This window comes from Panulirus ornatus, chromosome 1 (assembly GCF_036320965.1).
Source record: "Panulirus ornatus isolate Po-2019 chromosome 1, ASM3632096v1, whole genome shotgun sequence".
Lineage (NCBI taxonomy): Eukaryota > Metazoa > Arthropoda > Malacostraca > Decapoda > Palinuridae > Panulirus > Panulirus ornatus.
Window position 1 is genome coordinate 64,945,608 of NC_092224.1, and position 21,201 is coordinate 64,966,808.

Sequence of the window (21,201 nt, forward strand, 5' to 3'; positions counted from 1 at the left end):
CACATGTGACTGTGGTCCAGCCAGCGGGGCCACACATGACAATGGTCCAGCCAGCGGGGCCACACATGTGACAGTGGTCAAGCCAGCGGGGCCACACGTGTGACAGTGGTCCACCCAGCGGGGCCATACATGTGACAGTGGTCCAGCCAGCGGGGCCACACATGTGACAGTGGTCCAGCCAGCGGGGCCACACATGTGACAGTGGTCCAGCCAGCGGGGCCACACATGTGACTATAATCAAGCCAACAGCACCAGACATCCGAAATAAGCTTCAGTTACACTCACCAGTTAACCGGCCATCAGGTTCTTAACCGTTATATAACCTCCTCCCCCCTACATATGATGTTTCCCCCCTACATATGATGTTTCCCCCCTACATATGATGTTTACCCCCCACTACACCTGATGTTTATCTACAGTAGCAAGGCCACACCGCCTCACCTGCCAGCGTGAGGACCACTACGCCAGAGGCCTTTCTCAAGCAGCCGAGAGCAGCACCTGACCTCCACAGCCAACTCTCTCTCTCTCTCTCTCTCTCTCTCTCTCTCTCTCTCTCTCTCTCTCTCTCTGACACCTTTACGCTGCCCCCTCGTTTGATGCAAGACTTTCGTAACTGTCGTCAGCGACAAACCGTGCCTCCTTTTTCTATTTCGGAACGTTTTCTTCTTCTAAAATAAAGAAAAATATGAAGCTCATAAATTTCAACAGGTGGGCAGGAAGGAGCATATCCGTCTTGTGTGTAGCAATTTCTGAGGTAATGAGCACACACACACACACACACATTATATATATATATATATATATATATATATATATATATATATATATATATATATATATATATATATATATATCTGTGTGTGTGTGTTTTGGGCAAGCACGTGTTAAACAAATGGCGTCCTAGCTTCGTCTCTTCGATGTAAATCAACTGACTTCTATTTCTCTCTTGTGTCTCCCCTGATGATGTGATTATTACACGAAAGTGCACTTGGGAACTCATCGTGTTTCATTTTCCCCGTGGACTCATAGGAATATATATATTTATATATATATATATATATATATATATATATATATATATATATATATATATATATATATAATATACATATATATATATATAACAATGTGTAGACGACTTTAGACATCTGACGATGTGACTGAGAAGGTTAAGATTAACGTTTAGTCATATAACAAATGTTTCTAGTGTCACTACTACTTATAATTACAAGTCACACTTACAATTGACCAAGTTCATGACACATACACTTACGGAAGATAACACGTTATAGGATAGGATCACATGCGTTCCCATCGAAACGGATGTTAAATAAGTTATCATCTCTAACGCAGACTAACAATAGTTATCACCTCTAACACAGACGACGCTAACGCTAGTTAACGCCACTATCACAGACTAACAACCATCATAACCTCGAACACAGACTAACACTAGTTAACCCAACTTACATTCACTGCAAATCACTGTCATTCATAATGACCCCCTCCAATCATTATCATTTCTATAGAATCCCTCTCATTATCACGTTATAATGAACGTAGCGTTTAGTTATCACCAGACGTAACGACTGTGGCCCCCCGTTATCATGCCTCTAATTACCCACCAGTTATACAACGACCAAACCTCTGGTTATTGGCAGGCACGAGTGTGTCTGCAGTTATCAATTTACGATAACGTTTCTCGGGTCATCATTCATAAATGGTCAGTTATGACCATGTACCTGGTTTCCACCACTTACAATGTGTTCAGTTATGGCCATAACGCCTAGTTTCCACCATTTACAATGTGTTCACTTATGTTCATACACCTGGTTTCCACCATTTACAATGTGTTCAGTTATGGCCATACGCCTAGTTTCCACCATTTACAATGTGTTCCACCCTTTACAATGTGTTCAGTTATGACCATAAACCTAGTTTCCACCATTTACAATGTGTTCAGTTATGGCCATAACGCCTAGTTTCCACCATTTACAATGTGTTCACTTATGTTCATACACCTGGTTTCCACCATTTACAATGTGTTCAGTTATGGCCATACGCCTAGTTTCCATCATTTACAATGTGTTCCACCCTTTACAATGTGTTCAGTTATGACCATAAACCTAGTTTCCACCATTTACAATGTGTTCAGTTATGACCACAGACCTAGTTATCATCATTTACAATGCGTCCAAGTTATCATCTTATGTAAGTGAAGGCCTAGTTATAACCTGTCATTATGATGGATCACGTTAGTTATAAATTAAGTAACCGTAGTTATGTCTAGTTATCATAAATGAAGCACCGGTCATCAATACATGATTCCTGTACCTCAAGTTATCACCCTTATCATGATTATCATTATCATCATTATCATTATCATTATAATCATCCTCGTCACATCATTATCATCACCATTATCATCATCATCATATCATATAATCATAATCCTCACATCATCATCACATCATTACCATCATTATCATTATCATCATCATTATCATCACCATTATCATCATCTTCACATCATCATCATCATCATCTTCACATCATCACATCATTATCATTACTATCATCACCATCACATCATTATTATCGTCACCATTATCATCATCACATCATCATCATCTTCACATCATCATTACATCATTATCATCACCATTATCATCATCTTCACATCATCATCATTATCATCTTCACATCATCATCACATCATCATCATCTTCACATCATCATTACATCATTATCATCACCATTATCATCATCTTCACATCATCATTACATCATTATCATCACCATTATCATCATCTTCACATCATTATCATTATTATCATCACCATCACATCATCATCACTTCATCATTATCACATCATCATCATCACCACATCATCACATACAACCACATCACACATGGTACCTGTATCTCTAGTTATCAACCTCTGTAAAGAAATTATTTCCAGTTATCACGGCCCAGGTACAGGTCATGTGTGCATGGCGAGCAACGTCTGTATTAACTGGATCTCAAAGCTCAATGCTTTAACTCAATGCCATAACTTAGTCATTATCACCTTGCATGACCCCTACCTCGTAAGTTAACACGCCCTTGGGTGTGATGGCCTGACCTTCGACCTGACCCTTACTGGGTCAGGTCGAAGGGTCACGTCATCAATAATACTCAAAGGGTTGTTGTACCGTCGTGTTCAAAGGCCGTACCACCGTGCTCCAGGGTCGTACCGTCGTGTTCTTGGGTCGCACCGTCGTGCTCAAGGGTCGTGCTGCAGTGTTCATGGGTCGTACCGTCGTGCTCAAGGGTCGTACCGTCGTGCTCAAGGGTCGTACCGTCGTGCTCAAGGATCGTACCGTCGTGCTCAAGGATCGTACCTTCGTGCTCAAGGGTCGTACCTTCGTGCTCAAGGATCGTACCTTCGTGCTCAAGGATCGTACCGTCGTGCTCAAGGGTCGTACCGTCGTGCTCAAGAGATTAACCATCGGTACTACATTGTACGAAGACGGTACACCCAGATGACGGCGCAAAGACGGTACACCCAGACGAGATGGTGCGAAGACGGTACACCCAGACGAGACGGGGCGAAGACGGTACACCCAGACGAGACGGTGCGAAGACGGTACACCCAGACGAGACGGTGCGAAGACGGTACACCCAGACGAGACGGGGCGAAGACGGTACACCCAGACGAGACGGTACGCGTGTAACGAAGCAGTATTGCCAACACCTTATGAGACCTGGACCTTTGAGGGGAAGGTGTTGCCAACAGACGGATGCACTCGCCATCACTACCAACGGCAGCAGTCGAAGCCAGTGGGCCACAGTGGCCCCTTAACACCACACGTAATGACACCATCGCTCGCTCTAACGACTCATTATAGCACTGTCTGCACACACCGTGCCAGTCACCGGCTCGGGAGTGACGCCAGGCAATGTCGACCTTATGCTAAGGTCTTTTACGGGTCCAGATCCATATCTACTACCTTATCAACATGTTTCGATCTATCTTATCTACGTTTGTACAACACACATGAAAACAGCTGACCCGTGTGTACATTTCTGGGGCGGTTACTATGCACAGGTGGTATGCAAATGAGGAGATATATAGATATATATATATATATATATATATATATCACTATGTTGACACTGTAAATCATTTACACCCTCCAAGGGTCCAAGAGTTCAGGTGTGTGTGTGTGTGTGTGTGTGTGTGTGTGTGTGTGCCAGGCATAATCAACCGTCCCATTAACCTGGACAGAACACCTGTGGCACAGGTGTAAACCCGTCTCTACAACCACAGGAAATATATTATGACACATTTTCTATATATATATCTTTTTTTTTCTCTTTTACTTTTAAACTCCTTCGTTAACACTGGGCACAACACAACGGCAACACAACAACACACGGAGCAACACAGAAACACACAACGAGGGAGGGGGGAGCAAGCCGCACCTCGCTCCATAGGTCCGAGTTGATTCACGTTCGCAACACAAATGACAAGTCTCCCTTGGCCCTCACCAGTGACGTCACAGGCAGCCGTGACGTCACAGGCAGCCGTGACGTCACGGACACGTAGCCGCCAAAACGTTCCCGACCGTCTTGGTCCGGTTGTCGAATAGCATCGCTCAAGCGGGGCAGTCGCGACCTCCAAAGAGTAGCGTTCGCGCAAGGCAGTTTGAGCAGATTTAATGACATCTTTAGACATTATGAAAATTATCTAGTCCTCTTGACCCTTAAGGGTGAATATTATGATCTTATTTATCCCAGATATCAAGACTCAGTCTTCCAAAAATCAGAGTGAACGTAAGACGCGGTGAGCGAAGGTTAGTGGGAGGGAGGAGCGAGCGGCCAGTCTACTTCCTCAGTGGCCGGGCACCAGGGGAAGTGCCATGGTGACCCACACACACACACACACACACACACACACACACGCGCGCAGACACACACACACACACACACACACACCACACACACGCAGACACACACACACACACACACACACACACAGACACACACACATACACACACACACACACACACACACACACACACACACACACACGCGCAGACACACACACACACACACACACACACACACACACACACACACACCACACACACGCAGACACACACACACACACACCACACACACACGCAGACACACACACAACACACACACACACACACACACACACACGCAGACACACGCGCGCGCGCACACACACACACACACACACACACACACACACACACACGCGCGCGCGCAGACACACGCAGACACGCGCGCGCGCGCGCGCAGACACACACACACACACACACACACACGGAGTACATTTCTACTTTCAAAACATAAATAAACTTTGTCTCAAAGAATATTAAAAGTCGAGTTGAATTCTCTACGACCTTGAGCACGACGGTACGATCTCCTGAGCACGACGGTACGACCCCCCTGATCACGAAGGTACGACCCTCTGAGCACGACGGTACGACCCCTAAACACGACGGTACCACCCTTGGGCCCGACGGAACGACCCCCTGAGCACGACGGTACGACCCCTTGAGCACGACGGTACGACCCCTTGAGCACGACGGTACGACCCCTTGAGCGCGACGGTACGACCCCCTAGCTGTGATGGCCTGACTCATGAAATGACCATTAAGCACATCCAGCTGTCATTACGAAAATCTGGGGTAATCACTACGGTGGTTACGAGCAACCAGAACACGACCAACGAACGTAAGAAAACGGGAAGAGGAGGAGCAACGGGAGGAGAAATACCGCAAAAATAATAATGAATTTCATAAGAGAGAAAACGTTCATGAGGAAGAAGAAGAAGAAGAAGAAGAAGAAGAAGAAGAAGAAGAAGAAGAAGAAGGACAGACGTGGGTGAGAGAGAGAGAGAGAGAGAGAGAGAGAGAGAGAGAGAGAGAGAGAGAGAGAGAGAGAGAGAGAGAGAGAGAGAGAGAGAGAGAGAGAGAGAGAGAGAGAGAGGTTAGTCTGCTTTTTATCCCGGGATACCAAGCGACCAACCTTGGCCCCGATACTCACTGTAATTATCATATATATATATATATATATATATATATATATATATATATATATATATATATATATACATGATCGATTTGACGTCCAAGGATTTCACAGCCCATATCACATCGTCTTCGGCAACGCTGGGCGAATGAGAGAGGAGCCACGAGCCCACTGCTGGTCAAAAGACATCCCCACACAACACTCTGGTGTTCATTTTGCACTTGAAGAAGAACACGGAGACCCGGACCCGCTCCCCAGCCAGAACGGGTTGCCATTAATGACTTGTCGCTGACCACTGTGAGGTCGTGGGAGCGTCATACGAGATGGGCAGAGGCGGCGAGACAAAGCGACCGAGGAGGAGAATTGTCGTAACAAGGTAAACACAGTCACTCCAGTACGGTACGGTACGGTACAGTGCGGACCCACGTACAGCCTGGGAGGGGTAAACAAAAGCATCCCTGCCATGCCAAGGATATTCTGTGTTAGTTTTTTTTTTTCAGAAGCGTCAGCTGGAGGAGAGACGGGGCTACTCGTACATGCTTTCCCTGTTTGCTTGACATTCACGTTCTCTTTACCACAAACTTTCACTAACTACAGATAAGGGGTTCATTAAGGTACCTTTACCACAAACCTTCACTAACTACAGATAAGGGGTTCATTAAGGTACCTTTACCACAAACTTTCACTAACTACAGATAAAGGGGTTCATTAAGGTACCTTTACCACAAACCTTCACTAACTACAGATAAGGGGTTCATTAAGGTACCTTTACCACAAACCTTCACTAACTACAGATAACGGGTTCATTAAGGTACCTTTACCACAAACTTTCACTACAGATAAGGGGTTCATTAAGGTACCTTTACCACAAACTTTCACTACAGATAAGGGGTTCATTAAGGTACCTTTACCACAAACTTTCACTAACTACAGATAAAGGGGTTCATTAAGGTACCTTTACCACAAACTTTCACTAACTACAGATAAGGGGTTCATTAAGGTACCTTTACCACAAACCTTCACTAACTACAGATAAGGGGTTCATTAAGGTACCTTTACCACAAACTTTCACTAACTACAGATAAGGGGTTCATTAAGGTACCTTTACCACAAACTTTCACTAACTACAGATAAGGGGTTCATTAAGGTACCTTTACCACAAACCTTCACTAACTACAGATAAGGGGTTCATTAAGGTACCTTTACCACAAACTTTCACTAACTACAGATAAGGGGTTCATTAAGGTACCTTTACCACAAACCTTCACTAACTACAGATAAGGGGTTCATTAAGGTACCTTTACCACAAACTTTCACTAACTACAGATAAGGGGTTCATTAAGGTACCTTTACCACAAACTTTCACTAACTACAGGTAAAGGGGTTCATTAAGGTACCTTTACCACAAACTTTCACTAACTACAGATAAGGGGTTCATTAAGGTACCTTTACCACAAACTTTCACTAACTACAGATAAGGGGTTCATTAAGGTACCTTTACCACAAACCTTCACTAACTACAGATAAAGGGGTTCATTAAGGTACCTTTACCACAAACCTTCACTAACTACAGATAAAGGGGTTCATTAAGGTACCTTTACCACAAACTTTCACTAACTACAGATAAAGGGGTTCATTAAGGTACCTTTACCACAAACTTTCACTAACTACAGATAAAGGGGTTCATTAGGGTACCTTTACCACAAACCTTCACTAACTACAGATAAGGGGTTCATTAAGGTACCTTTACCACAAACTTTCACTAACTACAGATAACGGGTTCATTAAGGTACCTTTACCACAAACTTTCACTAACTACAGATAAGGGGTTCATTAAGGTACCTTTACCACAAACTTTCACTAACTACAGATAAGGGGTTCATTAAGGTACCTTTACCACAAACTTTCACTAACTACAGATAAGGGGTTCATTAAGGTACCTTTACCACAAACCTTCACTAACTACAGATAAGGGGTTCATTAAGGTACCTTTACCACAAACTTTCACTAACTACAGATAAGGGGTTCATTAAGGTACCTTTACCACAAACTTTCACTAACTACAGATAAGGGGTTCATTAAGGTACCTTTACCACAAACCTTCACTAACTACAGATAACGGGTTCATTAAGGTACCTTTACCACAAACTTTCACTAACTACAGATAAGGGGTTCATTAAGGTACCTTTACCACAAACTTTCACTAACTACAGATAAGGGGTTCATTAAGGTACCTTTACCACAAACCTTCACTAACTACAGATAAGGGGTTCATTAAGGTACCTTTACCACAAACTTTCACTAACTACAGATAAGGGGTTCATTAAGGTACCTTTACCACAAACTTTCACTAACTACAGATAAGGGGTTCATTAAGGTACCTTTACCACAAACCTTCACTAACTACAGATAACGGGTTCATTAAGGTACCTTTACCACAAACTTTCACTAACTACAGATAAGGGGTTCATTAAGGTACCTTTACCACAAACCTTCACTAACTACAGATAAGGGGTTCATTAAGGTACCTTTACCACAAACTTTCACTAACTACAGATAAGGGGTTCATTAAGGTACCTTTACCACAAACTTTCACTAACTACAGATAAGGGGTTCATTAAGGTACCTTTACCACAAACTTTCACTAACTACAGATAAGGGGTTCATTAAGGTACCTTAATGAACCCCTTATCATCTTGTTTATATATCGCGAGGAGTTCGCGCATTTCGTTCACACCAGCCGACACTTTCCTACCAAGAATAATAAAAACAAATCTTGAAGTCAGATTGGCAGGGAAAATTCGGTACATGACAGTTGAAAACGAAATGAAATCGAATGCAATCAGACCTAACTAGCGCCACCTAACTAGCGGAGGTTCGCGTCAGGAAAAGCTTTGAAGTCGTAACCAACGGACCGACTTTCCCCACACTAGCACTGCCCCGCCAGACCTTGCCTTAATACCTCCCTAGCTCGCGATAGGACCACCATCTGTAGGGGGCCAGCTGGCGGCCTACCTCGCGATAGGACTACCATCTGTAGGGGGCCAGCTGGCGGCCTACCTCGCGATAGGACTACCATCTGTAGGGGGCCAGCTGGCGGCCTACCTCGCGATAGGACTACCATCTGTAGGGGGCCAGCTGGCGGCCTAGCTCGCGATAGGACTACCATCTGTAGGGGGCCAGCTGGCGGCCTAGCTCGCGATAGGACTACCATCTGTAGGGGGCCAGCTGGCGGCCTACCTCGCGATAGGACTACCATCTGTAGGGGGCCAGCTGGCGGCCTACCTCGCGATAGGACTACCATCTGTAGGGGGCCAGCTGGCGGCCTACCTCGCGATAGGACTACCATCTGTAGGGGGCCAGGGCAGCTGGCTCATTGCTATTCCAGACAGGGTGGAGGGGGAGACCATACCAAACCCCAGTGTCTCCCATGGAAAGAGAAATCCAGAGGGCGACACCCACTGTGGTGGCCGCCTTCTTGATGAATGACGCACTCGGCAACTGATGGTCTATTTCTCCTTGAACACGATGGTACGACCCTTGAGCAAGACGTTACGACCCTTGAGCACGACGGTACGACCCTTAGGCACGACGGTACGACCCTTGAGCACGACAGTGCGACCCTTGAGAAGGATGGTACGACCCTTGAGCACGACGGTAAGACCCTTGAGCAGGATGGTACGACCCTTGAGCACGATGGTACGGCCCTTGAGCACGACGGTACGACCCTTGAGCATGACGGTACGACCCCTGAGCACGACGGTACGACCCTTTAATTAAGAACGAAAGTACGGCCCTTTGCTATGTATGGCCTGACATTAGTCCTGACCCTTAAGAATTAGTTTAAAGGACAACTAATCATGTCTAAAGGATCGTACCGTCGTGCTCAAGGTTCGTACCGTCGTGCTCAAGGTTCGTACCGTCGTGCTCAAGGATCGCATCGTCGTGCTCAAGGTTCGTACCGTCGTGCTCAAGGATCGTTCGGTCGTGCTCAAGGATCGTACCGTCGTGCTCAAGGATCGCATCGTCGTGCTCAAGGTTCGTACCGTCGTGCTCAAGGATCGATCGGTCGTGCTCAAGGATCGTACCGTCGTGCTCAAGGATCGCATCGTCGTGCTCAAGGTTCGTACCGTCGTGCTCAAGGATCGTTCGGTCGTGCTCAAGGATCGTACCGTCGTGCTCAAGGATCGTACCGTCGTGCTCAAGGATCGATCGGTCGTGCTCAAGGATCGTACCGTCGTGCTCAAGGATCGCATCGTCGTGCTCAAGGTTCGTACCGTCGTGCTCAAGGATCGTTCGGTCGTGCTCAAGGATCGTACCGTCGTGCTCAAGGATCGTACCGTCGTGCTCAAGGGTCGCACCATCGTGCTCAAGGGTCGTACCGTCGTGCTCAAGGATCGTACCGTCGTGCTCAAGGATCGTACCGTCGTGCTCAAGGATCGTACCGTCGTGCTCAAGGATCGTACGTTCGTGCTCAAGGATCGTAACGTCGTGCTCAAGGATCGTACCGTCGTGCTCAAGGATCGTACCATCACGATCAAGGATCGTACCGTCACGATCAAGGATCGTACCGTCGTGCTCCAGGGGAAAAGAAATAAAAATGAAATTGGCAGTCATGAGTTCTTGCTCCCAAGTTCACGGGTAAGTGAAGGTGAGAGATTATCATTTAAGACAATGAGAAGGAAGAATGAAATTCGAGAAATACAATAACGCCTAAGAATACAGGAGACACGGCGGAAACGACATTTAATATACTGGTAACCTGATCGTCCGGAAAGAGGAAAGACGAAATGGCTGGTAATTGATAAGGACAAGTCGGTGGAAAGTTGAGACACAGGAAACGACTTGGGCAGCGAAAGATACGGTACAGAAAACAGGGAAGGAGACGCCAGCGTTCATTTACTTCCTACATACCCAAGCGGCGGGCACAGAGGAAGGTTACTGCCTCTATGACGTAAACACCCCCGGGGTTGCGCGCGCACGCACACAAACTTGCATCACCCCTGCATCACGACGGTGGGTTTTCTTCTTCTTGTGTGTCAACGCTAACCTTCCGTAAGCCGTTTTCTTTTCAATTCCATTTGGTAATACCAGAAGAGCGTGTGTGTACTTCCCCATTGCCCTGGGGGTGACGCCTTACTCGATTTCCAAGCGACGCATGCGCGCGCGCGCGGGAAGGACCGAGAAGAAAAGGCGCGGGAAACGAGGCGTCCCGACGGAGGATTTTCGCGCGCCGAGCTCCTCCCTCTTATGGAGGAAGATAAATCGGGCCAAGTCGGCCTCGGGTCGTAACTGTAGCGTAGGTTGGCTGGCAGCTCCCTTCCTGGATGCCCTCCTCCTCCGCCTCCTGCTGTTGCGCGTGTCGCCGAGGAGGACGCTGCTGAAGAGGCGCTGCTCGCTCTCCTCTCACAAAACTCCCGTACTGGACTGACTTCATACCACGTCTGCTTGCCTGCCACCCTCACCCTCTCTCTCTCTCTCTCTGCTAAGCAGGGCAGGTCAGTGTTCCCCAACACCCAAGGTCCTCTAGCTTGTGGTAGTGATTATAACAATGGTACCAGCAAGGGGTGAGGAAGGGGGAGGACTGGTACGATGGGACGAGTATACGCTTGTCTTCACGCGACACCACTTCCCAGTCTCCTCCACTGCAGGCAGGGGTAATCATAGTGTTTATTTCCGACCCTGAGGGATGGCCATTAATCTACATAACACAGCCCGATACCCGCCTAGTATCTACTCTCTCTCTCTCTCTCTCTCTCTCTCTCTCTCTCTCTCTCTCTCTCTCTCTCTCTCTCTCTCTCTCTCAAACGTCATGTTGTCTCCTGCGGACCACTGTGGTCTCTCTCTCTCTCTCTCCCGGCTCACTGCCCTCGTCATAAAACATCTCCCAATCCACTTCAATCGATCGAATTCTCCAAAAGGCCACAAAACTTCAGCCCCTGTGTAATCATAAAACCATTTCCGACATAGACTGGGTTATTCCTGCGCATGTCAAAACAAAATGTATAAACCTAACCTAACCAAGCGTAACTTACTCCATCCCAACCCAACCCACCTTAACCTAACACAACCCACTAACCTAACCCATCCTAGAAAGGGTTATACGACGGTGTGTGTCTGTGTGTGTGTGTGTGTGTGTGTGTGTGTGTGTGTGTGTGTGTGTGTGTGTGTGTATTTTAATAGTTTTACTGCGTTTCCTACCTTTGATGTTTCGAAATTATCTCTGCTTATAAACTCTCATAAACATCTTAATACTCTTCAAACTAATCTCTCATCTTTATGAGATCTTTCGTCTCTCTCGCTCATTCCTAGTTGCCTGCCAAATTTGAGTATGTAGAACCCACTGGCACATCAGTATGAAGGCGGACATCGGCTCCAGCTACGATCGTCAGCAGGAGACACTACGCACATTCACCAAGTTCGATGATTCTTAATATCCTGAGTGCGACGGTACGATCCTGGAGCATTTCATAGTACGATCCTTGAACGTAATTGTTTGATCCTTGAGCACAGCGGTACGATCTTTGAGCACGATGGTACGATACTTGAGCAGGATGGTACGATACTTGAGCACGAAGGTACGATCTTTGAGCACGATGGTACGATACTTGAGCAGGATGGTACGATACTTGAGCACGAAGGTACGATCTTTGAGCACGATGGTACGATACTTGAGCAGGATGGTACGATACTTGAGCACGAAGGTACGATCTTTGAGCACGATGGTACGATACTTGAGCACGGTGGTACGATACTTGAGCACGAAGGTACGATACTTGAGCACGACGGTACGATACCTGAGCACGGCGGTACGATACCTGAGCACGACGGTACGATACTTGAGCACGATAATACGATACGTGAGCACGACGGTACGATACTTGAGCACGATGGTACGATAACTGAGCACGACGGTACGATACTTGAGCACGATGATACGATACTTTAGCATGATGGTACGACCTTCAGCATGACGGTGCGATACTTGAGCACGATGGTACGATACTTGAGCACGATGGTACGATACTTGAGCACGACGGTACGATACCTGAGCACGACGGTACGATCCTTAGATGGCCTGGTCTTGGACCTGATTATCTAAGGGTCAGGTCAAACGCCAGACCATCGTACACACGAGTCGTACCGTCGTGCTCTGGGGTCGAACGCTTTCTGCTGTGTTCAAGGGTCGTACGTCTGTTCAAACCAGATATCTTTACAACGCTAAAAAAAACTCTTTTCCATAGAGTGTGTGTGTGTGTGTGTGTGTGTGTGTGTGTGTGTGTGTGCGCGTGTGTGTGTGTGTGTGTGTGTGTGTGTGTGTGTGTGTGTGTGTGTGTGTGTGTGTGTGTGTGTGTGTGTGTGTGATTACTATTTGTGTGTCACGGGGAGAGAGTTTACACTCGTAATGGTCCGTCTCTTAACCTTGTATATGTGTACCATGTCTTTATTCCTATGTATGTATGTATATATGTATGCATGTATGTATATACGTATGCATGCATGCATGCGCGCACACACACACACACACACACACACAGCTTAAGCTAGGTAACTATTCATCGACTACCCTCGCGGGGAGGCAGAGCACCTGGGTTGGGTGGCATCCAGCTGCTACGCCCAGGACTCATACCCATGCACGGTTTGACCCCAGGCTGTCCCGTGCTGACTCGTGGTCAGTAACGCTAACCCTCACACCACTGGGACCCGTAAACAACTCGACCCCCACTGGGCCCCTCAGAGTCGGACCCGATCTACAGGTAAAACGCAGACAGCGTTCCACTGGGCCACAGATGAGAGACAAATGTGTGTATTTATCACCTATTCGTTTATGATTCATTAATCCTCATCTCTTTGAGCATTCGTTATTCCCATAAACTTCTTCAATTTACATATGCTCTCTAATGCATAAACAATGACCTCAGCCATCTTATGCCATTCACTCACCGCTATCATACAATAGAAGTACTTCTTTATGCATTCTTTTTAACAACTTTCTTCATGATTTTCATATAATGTCCTCTGGTGGCTCTAACTCCCCCTCCATCTCTCGAAGATATGTCTTTAAAAGGTCACCCTTCACTCTTCTCTCTTCCAAGGTCAGCCCAATCTAAAGCCTTTATCCTTTCCTCGTAAACTTAGCAGTGTGTGTGTGTGTGTGTGTGTGTGTGTGTGTGTGTGTGTGTGTGTGTGTGTGTCATTAACGTGGCTGGCCTCGTTGTCATCCTTGACACGCTTCCGTCCTCATCTTTAGCATGAGCGTCGCCCGCCAGTTTCTACCGGGAGCTGTGGCATGACCGAGGGTGGTGTATACGCACATACTGTACGTATACACTGATGTTTCCCCCGCGGCCCAGGGCGCGCTAGCCGCTCCTCCTACCGCGGTGCAACACGTCAGCTGCTGGCACGTCCTGACCACAGTGGAGACGATGATGATGGAGGAGGAAAAATAACCTCTGACCCTTGTTGACCTCTGTGGCCACCTCTATGTCTTGTTACGTAATGATGCTTCCATGGTTTCGCCAAATTAGTTTCACGGCTTTCAGCAGAATATCTTCCACCCTCACCCGCCCTAACATCACAGCTGATGGTGGGGCATAACATCTCTTACACTTCCCAAAGGATAGACAGCAGCCAGCAAGCGAGACAGGACTGAGAGAAATGCAAAGGACAGAGAGAGAGACAGACAGCAGGTCAAGACAGGACTGAGGAGAACAGACCATCAGGGCGACAGAAAACCGTCGTTTCAAGACGGTAAGTTTTGGACACACCTTCTGCCAGTATGAAGCCCAACCCTTCCCAGAAGACTTTGTGAACGAGCGTAGTCAGATGGGTGCGGGAGACGGAGGTAGGCAGGCAGGCCGTGCGTGGTGATGGGAGCCAGTTCAGTAATGTTAGGGTTGGTGCGGGCGGCGCAGACAGACAGAATGTATGGAGAGGCAAAAGTTCTTTGGAAGGTGTTCAATGAGAACTTCCTGTTCGAACGTCACAGCACAAGACTAGTGGCGAATCGTGAAACTGCCATCCAAGTACAAGGACATGATACGAGGGAAAATATTTACAACCATTGAACCAAGGGAATGTGTCACCAATTAACCCGACTCACTTCAAAGAGGCATTTACATTTCCTAGAAACAGACGGAAATGTCTTACGGAGAGAGAGAGAGAGAGAGAGAGAGAGAGAGAGAGAGAGAGAGAGAGAGAGAGAGAGAGAGAGAGCTATAGGGATAGAAGACCTGCTAGACAATTGTCGAAGTCCGGAGAGAGAGAGAGAGAGAGAGTAGGGCGAGTGGGGTTACATGAACACTACACGCAGAATTTCCTCAGTAACCCCGCGTTGGTAGAGATCATTTCTGTGCAAACTGGCGTCAGGAGCCGATAAGCAGGAGAACACAGCAGGAAGGTACATGCACACGAGTCAAAGGAGATAAGCGAGAAATACTTGTCTGGTAACGGAGCAGTGGACGAGTGTGAGACAGTGAGACAACGTCTACACTGACCATTGTAGATATGAGGAAATTATATGCTGCACAGGAGAGGTTGAGGGATAAGGTCCCAGGAGTGTAAATGTCCCTCACCTTAAGCACAAACAGATAAACAGATAAACATACACATACACACACGGGCCTCCGTGGTGCTGTGGTTAGAGTCACGGACTATGAGTCAGAACGGACCAGCCTGGGTTCGGCCCATCTGGGTTCGAAATCTGTTTCTTGGCAGTCGGCCCACACCCTACCCCTGTGTTCATCCTCCCTACAAAGGTGATCTATAAACAGGTACCTTGTTTACGCTAGTGTGTGTGTGTGTGTGTGTGTGTGTGTGTGTGTGTGTGTGTGTGTGTGTGTGTGTGTACATACACGGGAGTTAAGACACGGGACACATAGTCTGGGGGTAAGAGAAGGGGCAGCACGAGTGTAAAACTCTCTCCACTTAATATGTCATCACACAGATACCCAGTGACTGGCAACATTCTCGGTCAAACCGACTGGACCCTCTCAGCAGACTACCCAAGAACCACTCACGTGAATCCTCATCATCTACAACACACACCTCAGGTAACCCAGATACAGCTCTCCAGCGGGAACATCAACCAGCAATATGGGCGTTTCAAAACAGAGTCACCACGGGAATAACAGCTCAAAGGCGAGGCTCGGACAACGTCTCCTAGTACATCACACTTTGCTCCCCCCATCTCTGGAAACTTAAAAGATCCAACTTGGGCATCATGATGTGATGGCCTGACTTTTCACCCGATCGGTAAAGGTCAGGTTAAAGCCCAGGCCATCATACCTTAAGGTCGTTATCGTCGTGATGAAGGGGCTAACAGTCGTACTAAAGTGTCGTACCGTCATGCACGTTAATGGGCGTGGGTTGGCAGAGGTCTCCAGTGTGCGTGTGTGAGTGTGTGTGTCACAGTCACAAGGCACGGCAGGGTCTCCACCGACCTTTTCCTCCACCCACTCGTACTCCTGACGCACGCCGCCATCACCTCTGGCTCTGCTCCAGACCTACCTGACGATGATGAGTCGCTGGGTCAAATACCCCTTCAGTAAAGTCTTCTTCTCCCGCGACCGGAAACACGCTCAACATCGCCGCTCACAGGATCGTGATCGCCGTTTTCTCTCGCGACCTACGTACGTACGTAGCGCCGGTGATCGCCCTTCCCTTCCGTCGTTCTCTCCCTCCCCGGCGGCCGTGACATGAAGGAGCGATCCGTGAGCGGCGGATCACGAGCGTTTCACAAGAGGCTGGCGGGAGCGAGCCCAGCACATTACGACATGCCGCACTAGGCTTCGGTAGGGGGTTGCAACAGGGGGTCTCCGGCCGGGCTGAGGGGCGCCCGTCGTGCCCGTGAAAAGGTCCTCCTCCTCCCATCTGTCTTGGTTGGTGTCACTTCCTCTTCCTCCCTAGAGGCGAATTCCCTGCTTCCCTGTGTTCACCTCTTCCCCACTCTGTCGCTTAAATCCCCATTCCTCCACTTATCTCCCCATACCCAGTACATTTCCCCCATCTCCTATGTAACTCTCCTATCTCCCCCATCATCTCCCCATCACTCCGTGCCTCCCCATCACCGTGAATCGTCTCCGCATCCGCCTGTGACGGGTCTGGTGAACCCAAGCTAGACGAGAGAGCAATGCACGTGGCCACACAGATCACCAGCACCGTGCCAAAGCCAGCAGGAGGACGACACGTGCCGGCCACGACGCGTGGTAACACCTCGTCGTAGGTAGTGGCAGTAGGTAGGCGATCACTGTAGCCCCCTGCCTCATGGATGGTTCTCTGGAGACAGGAATCCAAAGATCTGTTTCTCTGGTCTACGTCACACACACACACACACACACACACACACACACACACACACACACACACACACACACACACACACACACACACACACACGAGCCTCCGTGGTAAAGTGGTCAGCGTCACTGTCCAGCAGTCAGCATGGACCAGTCCGGGGTTGGACACGCATGGGTTGAAATCCCTGGCGCGGCATCCGGCCCACATCCAACCCAGGTTTTCATCCTCCCCTCGGGGCTGGTCGATAAAAGGCTACATGGCTTTGGCCGGTGTATGTGTGTGTGTGTGTGTGTGTGTGTGTGTGTGTGAGACAATATACAGGAATAAAGTCAAGATACTAAAATACAAGGTTAAGAGATGAGGCAACACGAATGTAAGACATCTCATAACGCGCCAATAATACTGCCAAAACACACACACACACACACACACACACACACACACACACACACACACACACACACACACACACACACACACACACAGTGGAAGGCAGGGGTTGGAAGGTATCATTTACCAGAAGGATGTCTGTCCTCATCCAGCAGCACAAGGCCACCACCCTCACCTCCTCGTCTCTCGGTTGTCTTCCCGTCATGTTCAGCGCCCCAGGAGCAGTGCCTGGCGTCTGCCACGGCATGAAACACGTCGTTTCCGCCTCCCGCTGACGTCATTTCCAAACCGGTTTTTTTTCATTTTTTTTATGTACTTACGAACTATCACTTAAAATCTCGAGTGTGTCTTCTGCCGCCTTCCGCTGGTCCCCTATTTTATCAGTAATTTTCAACTTTCTACGTAGACCTTGAGGGTCGACCGTCTGCCCTGCATGATCCTGTGTGTGTGTGTGTGTGTGTGTGTGTGTGTGTGTGTGTGTGTGTGTGTGTGTGTGAGGGGGGGCGATGGTGTCAGGCTGGGGACTGCAGGCGACGACGCGGTCTCGAGGCGTCCCGGGACCTGCCTTATCCTTCTGCATGGGACGACGACGACGAGAGAGAGAGAGAGGTGTCCCACTTTGCCTCGGCCGGTGACACGAGACTCTTGGGACACACCAGGGAGAGAGAGAGAGAGAGAGAGAGAGAGAGAGAGAGAGAGAGAGAGAGAGAGAGAGAGAGAGAGAGAGAGAGAGAGAGAGAGAGACGGGATGTCGCTCCAGCCACCACGTCTCTCTTACTGACTCATGTATCATACGCTCACAACATACACAATCTCTACGTACATTTCCGGAGTCGTACTTGATCTTGGGGGGGGGGGGGGCGCAGTGTTGTGAACGGCAGACACGACACGAGGGGGGGGAACCACACCCTCGAAAGGAAGCCCCCCCCCCCCCACCGCTACAACAAAAACAGTGTAGACCTTTTTATTACAGTGTCACCCGCGTAAATGTCATATGCAAATACCCCCGCGCGCTCCACTTCCCGCTTCCTACGGCAGGAGCGGAACCAGACGGGTGTGTGTGTCTCTCTCCTGTGGTAACGCCACACCAACTGGCCTCATCTAGCATTTCCCCGATGCACGGGCGATGAGGCAACACACTGAGGACGTACCTCGTCACTTTCCATGGATCCATTAAGGGAAAATAAGCGAGTCTACTTCATTCTCTTCAGAGATATATGAAATACAATTTCCCGACAGTCATGTTACAATTGGGGATCCCAGATTCTGAATAACGTATTTATACGTTAATTTCTTTTTTGTCTTATTCTCATGAAAAAGACAACCTCTTGATTGTCTGGGAAACACAAATATAGATTCATCGATTTCGGGGGCAAATGTAACAAATAAATGAAAGCGGGACTACACAGAAAACCCAGAAAATGGTGGAGATATACTTGTCGAAGAAAACGACGACCGAAGGATAAACATAACTTGTCAAGTCACCTTCATATATATTTTTTTTTTTCCACTTCAACTTGGGCTGAGCGACAGTGGAGGAGGCGGGTTCCCATGCCTCAGCGATCAAGGCCACAGCCACACTTTAATATATATATTTACCAGTCCCCCTTGCGTCCTCACCACCGCCCACAATATCAAAACGTTATTTTAGAATTTCCTCCCTCAGACGCCTCCAGAGAGCCCCGACGGCGACACCCACCCGACCAGACACCGGGGGAAGGAAACCATCTGTCCGTCTACCTGTGTACCAGAGATGGCAGAAACCTCAAACATCGACCTACGGTCGAACACTATGGCCAACAGGAGTAACCCGTAGTGGATGGTCTGGCTGTGTGAGGGTGGGTTGACCAACTCTCCAGGGAAACACCGACGCCCTCACCCACACCCCATCATAGCAATGATCCTCACTTGATGATCACAGAGAGAGACAGTCAAAGCTCCTGACGGAGGTCACATCACATATCCCCAGACGGGGTCAGCACCTGACATTCCCCTCCCCTCCCGCCTGACCCATCGCCATATCCACCACCGCCCTCCCCATCACCTGAGCTGCCATGTGATCTACAACCCATGGCTGACACAACAGTTGTAGTCTCAGATGATCCACGATGTTAATTTCCTTCAACACATGCGTAATGTATGGCTACGGAAGGTTCATTCTCCAATAAGAAGTAGTCTCAGATTGAAAATGTCTCGTGGACAAAAAAGGACTTACCACTCTCAGTGTAACCTACAGCAGGCGGAGTCCGGTAACACCTAATATATATATATATATATATATATATATATATATATATATATATATATATATATATATATATATATATATATATATTTTTTTTTTTTTTTTTTCATACTATTCGCCATTTCCCGCATTAGCGAGGTAGCGTTAAGAACAGAGGACTGGGCCTTTGAGGGAATATCCTCATATGGCCCCCTTCTCTGTTCCTTCTTTTGGAAAATTTAAAAAAAAATGAGAGGGAACATTTTCGATGGGTCGAGTCATCATACAAGGAAGGAGCAGCAAACTCGAGTCGGTCACATTCTCATGCTGGGCGAGAGTAGCTTGTGGTGTCCATTAGGGCTGGGCTCTGGGGCCACTGCTGTTCCTGATCAATGTACAAGTCTTGCTACAGGGATCAAGTCGAACCATGACGAGTCTGCGGATGACACCAAGCTCCTAAGGGAAACACGGCGAGTAGCGGAGACCGCTGCGGTCTAACACGGAGGTTCGAGACAAGCTCCACTCGCACGAGCGGGACATGATATTCATCCCAGACACACTTACATTAAAGTGATAAGGACGAGCAGTTGCAGAACTGCAAGGCGGGTTCATCCTCTAACGCGTCAACAGAGACTCCTACACATGGTTGTGAGGAAGGCACACGAGAGGTATCTTGGCCATTATCCAAATCCCATTCCAGGAGGTTAGTTTTCCCACGCTGAGGCAAGGCGAGAGAGTAGGAGGGTGACAGAAGTAAAGGGTGAGAGAAACAGGGAATACGATGCCACCCCGACTACACACACCCAGTACGCTGCAAGACATATGGCCCAGGCAAGACATGATGATAAATCCTCCAGACCCAGAACGGATATGACGATGTCGATTTTGAGCATTGCTGTGGAGTTAGAAGGTCACGCGAAACAAAGGGACACAAGGAACTATGCAAAAGAATTAGGGCACATGTACTTCTAAAGCAATAAACCCGGTAGACTGGAGAAATCAATATGACAGAGGCGAAAGGTGCACGTTACTGGCCATAGAAACTATAGATATCTCATCCTGCACATACAAATGGGTGAAACAAACACACACACACACACACACACACACACACACACACACACACACACACACACACACTTGAATTTTCAAGATTTTGGAATATCCACAGCTCATGAAGCCTATCATGTACCAGTAAGGGTAGGGAGTAAGATGTGAAGGTGCTCCTGAGTGACATAA

General features: G+C 47.9%; 1 protein-coding gene across 8 annotated transcripts in view; it reads right to left on the minus strand.

The window, feature by feature from the left end:
• LOC139749220 (uncharacterized) overlaps positions 1 to 21,201 on the minus strand; it is a 489,778-nt gene that overhangs the window by 267,991 nt on the left and 200,586 nt on the right. The window contains exon 1 of one of the 8 annotated variants that reach the window (XM_071662993.1): positions 4,469 to 4,514. The exons of the other annotated variants lie outside the window; for them this stretch is intronic. The gene's annotated coding sequence lies outside the window, so the exon portion shown is untranslated. Of the gene's footprint in view, positions 1 to 4,468; positions 4,515 to 21,201 lie in introns of those variants that run through there. 8 annotated transcript variants of the gene reach the window in all.